Below are 8,311 nucleotides of genomic sequence, written 5' to 3'. Positions count from 1 at the left end.
ACAGTGCGCATGGCCCTCTAGAACCATTACAATTTCTCATGTGGCCCCATGGGAAAATTAATTGCCCACCCCTGTATTAGAGAGACCCTCCGGGGTATTCACCTGCTCACTGGTGGGCCCCTCCGAGCCTGACTACTGGTGCAATTGTTGCTTGTTAGTTCTCCATAGACTTTATTATAGGAGGAGGCGCTGCTCAGACTGATGGAAGGAAACAGCAAATAAGAAGAACATAAAGTCGCCTTCGGCTGTAATAAAAGCAATGTACATGTGATAGGTTTATAATAATGTACAGACACTGTATAATGTACAGTCATACCTACAGGGATAGAGGGATCACCAGTGTGTCCGTCCTATAGTAAGTTATTGCTTATTCTAACTCTGCTTTACAAGGAGACAAAGGATGGAATAGAAGACAAATCTCCTACAGACATGCACTACTGCAAGTGTCCCACTAGGGGTCGCCCCAGCTCAGACAGTACAAATGCAGCATCCAGGGGCGAGCTGTCTACTTGTCCAGGTGCTTTCAGGCTCCAATAGTCAGAATTTTGTCTCCCTGAGTCCGGAGCACATTGCTATTAGTTTTATGGTAGAATACCGGGCGCTGACGTGATCACATATATATATATATATATATATATATATATATATATATATATACACAAGGGGGGACCTAAAAGTTTCCAGGAAAGTTGTTTTCGAAGCGTGTATTTATTTTTGTGTATAAAACATTTTTTAAACTCATCTACTTTGATGTGTGCAAGCGCCTCTGTCGTTTTCCTCTTCACCTTCTCCAAGTCGGCGAAACGCTTCCCCTTGAGTTTCCTCTTCATTTGTGGGAATAAAAAGAAGTCCCTGGGAGCCATATCAGGTGAATAGGGTGGGTGGGGCAAGACAGCCATGCCGATTCTTGCCATGTAAGTGGTCACCGAGATGGCAGTGTTGGCTGGGGCATTGTCGTGGTGGAAAAACCAATCACCAGGCTGCCACATTTCGGGCCTTTATCGCCGCACACTGTTGCGCAACCTCTTAAGAACTCCCAAGTAGAAAACCTGGTTGACGGTCTGACCTATTGGAACGAATTCCGAGTGCACAATCCCTTTTGCATCGAAGAAACAAATGACCATTGTCTTCACGTTGGACTTCACTTGACGAGCCTTTTTGGCGCGGGGCGAGGTTGGCGTCTTCCAGTGGCGTGATTGTTGTTTGGTTTCTGGATCGTAAGCATAGCACCAAGCACCAATTTTAGAAAAAAGTTCTGGGTCGGTTTCTGTGCCCTAAGCCAACAATTTTGCCCAAAAAGTTGTTGCATTGGTGCAGGAGATGAGATACTTTACCCCCCAGTAATAAGCCCCCTCACCCAGCTTTCCACAGACTCTGACATGTGGGCGGTCTTGTCTGCGGAGCCTTAGACTGATTCTCTGGTGCTTTTATTTGTTGCTTGCGCCCCTTCTTCCAGAAGTACTGGACACTTTGCCTTTGGCTATTGATATAAGTAAACTGTCAAGTGGGCGGTCCCTAATACCCATTGTCCGGCTCAGCCTCGTCTCAGGGCAGTAGACGCCGCCCAATTGACAGTTCATTAGAAATAGTCACATTTATAATATACTAGCTGCGGTGATTGTAGCAGTGGGTATATACAGGCGCGGGTAAGGTTTTGGTACTGTGTATAAGGGATGGGATATGAAATGTAACTTTGTATCTTGTTGTTGCTGTAATTCTGAGAGCACATGAGACTTTTGTGATAAATGTAATTTGTATTTCAGCCGCTATACGGTGTTGGTATAAACTGTACATGGTGTCTTTGGGACAGAGGTATTACAAGTGAATATACTTGGATACACGACGTTGTATGATTTGTTATTTTCGGCCAGTACATGTCAGTTTTGGGCACAGGAGACTCTGGAGCAGCCACATACAGTTGTCCATGTGAGGAGCCTGGTGTGGTAAATGTATTCCGGCTACTCTCAGCGTTTGTCCTTGGGATTTATTAATGGTCATTGTAACTTAAGGGGAAATTGTAGTCGTGTGAATTGTAATGGGAGATTATTTGGTATAATTGGGATGCGCGGGGTTAACACACTGTCACCTGTAGCTGCTCCTGTAAGAATAGTGGCTGCAATGAGATTTGTTCCTAGTTGTGTGACCCGTAGCCTCGCGCCATTACACAATCGGGGGCATCCAGATTACACAGGAGTAGAACAGGGACGCCAATCGTCAGTTCTAGTTTATGTGAAAGGACGCCGAGTAATTGTAAGGTGGGCAGTAAGGCAGATCGGTGACATTATTATCCACCGTTACGTGTTCGTGGTGGGTTGAAACGGTACATGGGAGTATACAGGCCAGAAGTAGTCCCAATGCAAACATGCTATCGGAACTTACCAGTGTCATTGGCGCGGAGACCTAGGGAAGGTGGATGGATCGTGACGAGGAAACAGCAGTGAGGCGAGAGTGTCGTCGGGGAGTGTGGCGGGCTGGAGAGAGTAGTTCGGGTGCTGCGGCCTACGGTGGAGGCGCAAAATGGTGGCGTGCTGTAAACACGTTCTGTAGGTGGCTAAGATGCGCATGCTCCTGGCAACACAGTGGAGTGGCGGGGTGGGCGGTGTCGCGGATCGTCAGAGCGGTGGGGGTTGACAAACATGGCTGCCTTAAAGAGGTAGCCTCCTGGAGTATCGTTAAGGTGAGGGGCAAAGTGGTAAAGTATATGTATATGAGATTGTGTGGGGTTAGGGGCGAGGCTGGAGAGGGCAATATGAATTTTGTGGCTTGCTATGGTCCAAAGTGTGTGAGATTGCAGAGATGGTGATGTGGGTTTAGGTTTTGTGGGGGTCCTGGCACAAACGTATGTGTGCTATTGTGACGAAAAGTAGCCTATTGCGCAATCCTGTGTAGTAACTATGTTTGTGGAAAATTTCAGCCAAATCGGTGGAGCGAGTTTTGCGTGATTGAGGAACAAACATCCAAACACACAAACATCCAAACACACAAACATCCAAACTCACAAACTTTCACATTTATAATATTAATAGGATTCAACAGAAAAGTAACTGAGATAAATATTCTGGATAAATCGAGTCTAAGGATCACACATTAGGGAACTGTTCACAAGACGCTGGTTTGGCCAGCAGATGTATAGCATACCTGTATGTCCTGAATGGGGAGGGAGAGTAAGATGGAGACGGAAAACTGAGGGAGGCGCAGAAGAAAAGGATTAGGCATATAGGAATCCAGAGGCAGAAATAATACTCAGGAACTGGCACCATTACTGAACTGTGACATCATAATACTGTGAGTGACATCATTATATTGTCTTCATATACTGTCACAGTGAACTGAGTGACCTTTGTATTGTGTATTATCTCTGTACTGTGACATCACTGTGTATTATAAGTATAGTGGGACCCTCAGGGTTACGTGTTACACTCCTTATCAGACAGAGCATTGTGCAGATTCCCGTATTAGCGTTCAGTGCCTGCAGATCTCCTTCAGTACACAGTTTTGATGGGGGGGGAGGGGGGTGATACTAGTCGGGTCCCTACAATATGGGTGTCCTGGAGTAACTTTCGGGTCATGTAACCTCCTAGCTGAGCCCTCTCTTGCACCTCTCTCCTCTGTAAGGAGCGGCTGCCAATAGTAACATTCGGAGGATCCTGGACACAATGTAGATAAGGGAGTGGAGAGAGAAATATCCTCTCCGTGTTTATAGCGCCGGATCGTTTATCATGAGCTCACCGCATCCTGATCGGGTTTTGTTATGATCTACGACAGGACATTAAACAGAGGATCAGAACAAAGCTAAAAAGGACAAACCAATTACAGAACAAGATAAATGGAGGCCGCGCCGCGCTCCTGGGGGAAGCCGACAAGACCGCTAGAAAGGGAAATGTCAACCGCGCGCCGCAGATGGAGTGGAACTAAGTGCAACATTGAAAAATCCCATCTATTATGGAAGACGTATGTGCGCAGCGGACATTGGAGAGCGGCCATGGTGTCCACAACTGCTCTGATAACTCGTTCTGCAGCTCGTATCTGCACCGCTAAGACTTCCATCAATTCAAGAGCAACGAAGACGTCAGAGCAGATTTACTCATGAAAATGTGCCAGAATTCTGGTGTAATTCACACAAACAACTCATGGCTTACACTTAAAGGGGCTCTCCAGGGAGGCGTATAGCACTGACTCCCCACAAGCTCTAATGCAGAAGAGCCATTGGTTGGCTCTGACCCCAGGTCACATGATCCGATCTAGGACCCGACCCTCTGCTCGTTCAATGTCCTCCCTCCTCCACGTTCACTGCTATTACTTGTACTATGGGGTTTTACCATTTAATGATGTTCCCCAGAGTTCCCAACCATCCTGGATCCGACGGGACAGTCCTGATTTTACACTGTCGTCCCACTGTACATGATAGCTGATGGTTTGTCCCGCTACGCCCCTGAAGGGTTAGGTGAAGGCTAAATGGTAGATGCTAAACCTAGCGGGCTAAAGGACCTCCGATGATGTCATGACCAAGTGCTAAGACTGGGCGGAGCGATTCTGGATACTACAGGGCAGTATGGCGGTACATAGAGAAAGGAAGCTGCTGGGAACAGAGACTGATGGAAGGCAAGGAGGAGAGAAGAGACAGCAGGTGTGAGCAAGAGGGGCGAACTGGGGGCAGAGGTAGGGGCAATTAAACTGAAGGCAGATGAAGGGGCAACTAAACTGGGGGCAGATGAAGGGGGCAACTAAACTGGGGGTAGATGAAGGGGGCAACTAAACTGGGGGCAGATGAAGAGGGCAACTAAACTGGGGCAGATGAAGGGGCAATTAAAATGAAGGCAGCTGAAGAGGGCAATTAAACTAGGGGCAGATGAAGTGGGCAACTAAACTGGGGGCAGATGAAGGGGCAACTAAACTGGGGGCAGATGAAGGGGGCAACTAAACTGGGGCAGATGAAGGGGCAATTAAAATGAAGGCAGCTGAAGAGGGCAATTAAACTGGGGGCAGATGAAGGGGCAACTAAACTGGGGCAGATGAAGGGGGCAACTAAACTGAAGGCAGCTGAAGAGGGCATCTAAACTGGGGTCAGATGAAGGGGAAAACTAAATTGGTGGCAGATGAAGGGGGGACTATTAGACAATGTGATAAATCTGGTGCAGTTTAAGGCCGGCCCCCACGTGGTCTAAGCGCCACAGTTACACATTGCAGAAAAATACGCACAGCGGGAATGCTGCAATTTCCAAACCCGTTTCGTTTTTGGAAATCACATCATATCAATGACACCTCTGGAGTACTCTGCAGAGTTTTTGTGAAAAGCGCTCCGAATTTACTGTCACAATCTAATTTGTGTAGCCCCCTAAATAAAAGCCCACGAAGGGTCCAAATCTCCTCCCTCACGAGTAATAGTTGTGTGTAGGGCCCTTTAATAGGAGTATAAACGTAACTCTGTGACCAGAAACCATGCAGAGATAGTCATCGTTATATGGAAATCAGTGTTCAGGTGCACTGGGGGCGGGGCCTGATTTACCAGATTTACCTACAGTTAGCGGCAAGTGCTCCAGATGCAATTTTTTTCTTTGTCTGCATCACAGTCTTCTGTAGGAAAATCTGGCCATTCAGGCCCCGCCCCCAGTGCACTTAAAGGCTGATTTGCATATCCATAAAACGATGGTTATCGCTGCATTGTAACTGTTTGTGTCACAGACCCCGACATGGCCCTATTTTTGGGAGACATTTAGACCCGGACAGACTCCCTTTCCATATTATTAGCCTCCACACGCGGTTTCTATTGGATTTTATTGGATGTCGGCCTATATAAGGCACCAGAGGCAATGTGTGTGTCACACGTGTGCACATGATGTCTCGGCATGACTACATATTACTAATAGTGATGAGCTCAGGCTTTTCCGTGTCCTGCTTTTCTTTCTTCAGATAATGAGACCCTTTTATTGCTTTTTGCTGAAACCATCTGCAGAGAATTCCCGGCATACTTCCCCGGGGATACAGCACCCATGTTGTCTGCCTATATGGACAGCGCCTTACAAACGAGGGCTTGTCTTGTGCATCTGTGTGAGATTGGGGGGTGCAAAGCCGGAAGCCCGAAAATAGGTTTAGTTAAAAGCCTCTTGTGTGGACCCTGCGTGATCCACACACTGAGAGCAAGGACCGGCCTGGACTTCATTTACCACTGGAGTGTGGAAGTTCTGGGGTCTGCAACAAGTACAAAGGATAATGCCTGGAGCAACGGACGGCTGATTCCTTCCAGATGTGTTCCCAAGCAAACAAATAGTAAAAAGTGATCATGGAAGTGAGTGCGGAGAGAGGGGGAGGGGATGACTTCTCTCACTACCATAACAAACCTTACAGCCAAGTACAGATAGTGTCTGAGCCCCGGAGACCTGGAGCAACATCATGACATTATAGGATACAAAATGACCAGCGAGACGAGTACGACGATACATTGTATCTACCAGGAGAATGCGCAAGAACTTCAGGGACCAGATTAGGACATTTCGGATGACCTCAGATCACTCACTTATTTCTATGTATCACATATCTGCTTTGGGCAGGGCTCTCTGCTAATGTCTCTGGTTAGATGACCGGCTTAGGCTTTTACATGGTCGCCCGAATATTCCTTGATCCCAGCGGCATAATGTGAATTTCCTGAACCCCATTGCAAACTCTGTACCAGACCCCACAACTATAAGATGTTGTTTGTATTACTGGATTCCTCATATTGGGAAGAGACACCTTAAGCCGCATGGACATGGAGGACTCCGGACTGGAAAATCCTGTCTGTCTGTCATGGGTTGGATTTCCCAGCCCAAACTCCATCCTGTGACCCGGACGTCTTACTTCATAGTGATCTACGATTATAAGAGTTGCGGCCTCACCATGACTATCCTGTGCCATACTGTATATACTGTATATAGTAGACTGTGGAGAGGAACTCCTAGTATCAATGATCTCCATTCTGCAGGGAGTCCGAGTCTGGGTGTCCACAAAACATATGGATTAGATTTTCAGGTCCTGACTCCTTTGTGTGCATTGGGTGTTATGGGCCCCCCAAAAACTCCTGGGCCCGGATCGCACCTTCTGCAACCCCTGTTTCACTTGGCATAAAGATAACCAGCAATCAAGTAACAAATTATAAAATGTCCATCTTTATATCAACAATAATGTGAAGTGTATGAGCAGAGGGAGAGCGGACATTGCACAAGTGACCATTCCTATGAACCCTCTCACGATCATTGCTACATTTTGAGGAAAGTGTTACAGTGTTATGCTGGGCGCAAACCTTAAAAAGTTGCAATTTTTGCATCCAAATTCTGACTTGTCAAAAAAGTTGCAACTTTTTTCAAAGCTTTCACATTAGTTTTATGAAGCACAATTATGATAATTCAGCCCCTATGTGTCTCCTTTCTTACAGGTAGAGCGCCACTCCTGTTCATGGGTTGTGTCTGGTATTACAGTGAAGTTGCACAGACACAACAATGGACAGGTATGGGGCTATTTCTGCAAAAAGCAGGCATGTTTTTGTTACTCTGGAACTCCTTTAAGTTTCCGTCGGTGAAATTGGCAAAATAAAGACATTAAAATCCCCCCCTGGATCAGCCCTGTGTTTGCTCAGGTCACCCCTGGATAGGTCTGTGCACTTTGAGGTGGACTTTTATAAGTTAAATGGACCAATGTAGCTGTAGCAGAGAAGGATCAAGGTGGGCCGGACATGGACAAGGACTTGAAGCAGGAAATCCTGGAGCCTTATGATAATTCAGAGGTGTGGATCCAATTAAGACTGGCGTACAGAGTGTCAGTCTTCATAAATTGTTGATCGTACATCTCCCCATGTAATCAGGGACATGTTACCGACCATATTGTCAATGAACCATCATCCTAATGAATATTCGATCACATACAGTGGCCATGAATGTACCGCACAGATGGAACGAACAAACACGGATCGGCATGCTGATATCGTCAATTGGTGGAAGATTTGCCCATGGAAATTTTATTCTGCCATAAAAAATGTGATAACCCAATATCCATCAGGACGGACAATAAAACATCCTCCGCCTCCGTTCACATCTGTGTATTCGGTCGCAGTATCTGCCTGACAATGTCCTGCACGGAGCACCGAGAGCTTTTTCCTCTGCTGGTTTCAGTTTTATAACTGCGGATCCCATTCTACTCGGCGTCCCTGGGTTTCCGCTATTTTATCCGTCTGCGCTCCGTTATTTTTGTTCCTCCGACGGATCCGAATAACGGAGAGGCAATGCCAGTGTGAACCAGGGAATGACCTGAGATATAGCCACAGCTCTGTGCATGTGAGAAG

This window comes from Leptodactylus fuscus, chromosome 7, assembly GCF_031893055.1.
Source record: "Leptodactylus fuscus isolate aLepFus1 chromosome 7, aLepFus1.hap2, whole genome shotgun sequence".
Classification (NCBI taxonomy): Eukaryota; Metazoa; Chordata; class Amphibia; order Anura; family Leptodactylidae; genus Leptodactylus; species Leptodactylus fuscus.
Note: the sequence above shows the minus strand (reverse complement) of the source record.